Below are 2,791 nucleotides of genomic sequence, written 5' to 3' on the forward strand. Positions count from 1 at the left end.
AAACAGTAGGGCTGGAGAGATGGCTCAGTGGTTAAGAGCACTGGCTGTTCTTAACAGCCAGGGAATCTGATGCTCTTTTCTGACCTATGAGGGCATTACATGACATGGGTGCACATACTTACATGCAGTCAATATACTCATACACATAAAATAAAAATAATAAAAAATATTTCTTAAAAAACAGAATGAACCAGGGATACAAAGTAACTAATCTGTATAATCCCAACCAAAACTATGAGCTGTAAACCAATTTTTTAAAACTGTGCTTCCCACTATAGACTTATTAATTCTATGGTATATTCTATGGTATAAAACTAATAGCTACAGTATTCTTGAAAGGTGTAAAGAGTAGTAACTACATAAATCTGTATCACAATAGAGTAGTTTAGTTTAAAAAAAATAATTGCCTTATTTTATTGTGTGACACATCAGTAGATTTACTTTTCAACAGGTTTTGGTGACAGTTTTTCAGTTACCTTTGGAAGATCTTTTAAGTATTGCTTATGATCATTTTATATACTTAAAAAATTGGTAAAAGGATTTTTTGGCTCATTGCAAATTTTCCTGTGCTTTAACAATACGTTTTTGTTATTTTGCTGAAATCAATAAAATAAACATTATCTGCCACTTGATTAGGTAATTCATCTCTGAAAGCAATAAAGCAGCAACACTCATCTGACTCTTAATTTCCTAATCATAGTTTCAAAGGCTTTCAGAACTTTAGTCACAGCTTTGCACTGTGCTGTGGAAGGGCAGATTGTCTAAGAAGGCTGCCCTGAAACAAACACCTTGTCAAGCTGAGAGAATCAGGGGAGAGGAGCGGGATGAAGTGTTAACAGCTGCTGACATCCTGTCTAAAATTGAGGGCTAAAGGAGTTGGAGTAAGATAATGAATGGGCTTTAACCTGAAAGGTGAGAATGATTACTTAGGTATGCCCATCCTCTTGCCACCTAAAGGCTTCCTACTGCACAATTTTTTCACATATGAAAACTTATCTGTAATCTTTGGGTTCACTTCTTTGTTCCACTTACATGCAGGCTACTTCTATGGGTCTTAGAAATTTGCTGATCACCACTGAATACAAAATGGGGTCAAGAAACAGTGCAGGATTCCTTGCTTCAGTAACCGCTTTTAGGCACTTTCTAGGAGGTCCAAGGTCTTCTGGTCTGCAATACTATGTTCCTCAAAAAGAAAGTCCTTGGATAAGTGCAGCGGGGAACAAACAGGAAAAAGTTTCACCTTTGAAAAGCAGATATAATTCAAAGTATACAACTCACTACTTAATGTACTCACGTTTGTGCCACAATCACCTTTGTGCTCTTTAGCTTTTACCTCCCTATTAGCCCTAAACAACCATTAATCTTATCTGTATGGCTAGGGCCATTCTGGACATTTCACAGTGAAACAAATGGCTTTGTTTTATTCTACTTAATATGTTTGCAAGACTTACCCATATTGTAGCATCATCACTATTTCATTGTTTTTAAACAAATAAATTTGATTATATGATTGATTTTATCCATCAGTTAATGGATATTGGAATTGTTTCTGCCTTTTGGCTATTAATAATTCTAATTTAAACATTCATGTACAAATTTTTGCATGGAAATAATATTTTCATTTATGCAGGAGCGAAATTGCTGGATTCTAATGTAGTGGTCTAACCATTTAAGGAATTTCCTGTGTTTCAAAGTGGCTTCGTTATTGTGCATTCCGTCTAGCACTGTATGAGAGTTCTAAATTCTCTATATCCTCAGTACTTCCTTCTCATTAGAATTCTTGATTCTAGCCTTATTAGTGAATATAAAAGTAGTATCTCACTTTGGTTTTGATTTGCAATACCCAGTAATGTATACTGACCATTAGTGTATTTTTTCCTTGGAAAAATGGTTATTCAGGTTTTTGTCCATATTTCAATTGGGTTCTATATTATTAGGTTGTAATGTGGTTTTTTAAAATATTTTGGATATAAGTCCCTTACTAAATAATTTGTCATTGTTCTTTCACATTCTGTCAGCAGTCTCTTTCTGATGGTATGTGAAGCACAAGCTTCCAATTTTAATGAAATCCAGTTTCTTCTGCTGATTTTGCTTTAAGTCACAGCTAAGAATCCATTGCCAAATCAGAGGTAGTGATTTCCCCCAGCTTTCCTCTAAAAGTTTTGTAATTTTCACAGATTAAGCCTGTGATCCATTTATTTTTACATTGTATGAGGTCAAGGTTAAATTTCATTCATTTATGGCTGGAAAGGTGGTTAAGAGAACTGGTTGCTCTTGCAGAGGACCCAGATTCAATTTCCAGCACCCACATGGTAGCTAACAATTGTAAGCTAACTCCAGTTCCAGGGCATCCAGCGCCCTCTTCTGATGTATCCAGGCACTGCACGACATGGGTGCACCTACATACATCCAGGCAATATACTCATACACATAAAATTATTTTAAATTTCACTCATTTATATTAGAATTTCCATTTGTCACCTCACCATTTAAAGAGATCGTTCTTGCCCTGTGAGTAGCCTTGGCACCTCTGTTCAAAATCAGTTTTAATTTCTGGAGTCTTACTGATCAGAGCCTGCCCTTTTCTTTATGGCTTCCTTTGGGGGGGGGGTAACTCCTTTCTGGTTAGCAACTGTCTTAGGAAGTCTTAACAACTAAGTAAAGAATTCCTATCCTTAGAAGTCACTCAGCCTCTTAAGGTATCCTCCTGTTCTCTATATCTCTTAGAGATGGTTATTATGAAATTCAGAATTGTATCAAACCATGGTGCTGTTTGACCAGCAGTTGCTAA

At 35.9% G+C, this 2,791-nt stretch overlaps 1 protein-coding gene across 1 annotated transcript in view; it reads left to right on the plus strand.

The window, feature by feature from the left end:
• The window catches only part of Fam92a (family with sequence similarity 92 member A), a 24,597-nt gene that overhangs the window by 14,291 nt on the left and 7,515 nt on the right, over nt 1-2,791 (plus strand). The window lies entirely within an intron of this gene.

Source organism: Nannospalax galili, unplaced genomic scaffold (genome assembly GCF_000622305.1).
Source record: "Nannospalax galili isolate Female #2095 unplaced genomic scaffold, S.galili_v1.0 scaffold183, whole genome shotgun sequence".
Classification (NCBI taxonomy): domain Eukaryota; kingdom Metazoa; phylum Chordata; class Mammalia; order Rodentia; family Spalacidae; genus Nannospalax; species Nannospalax galili.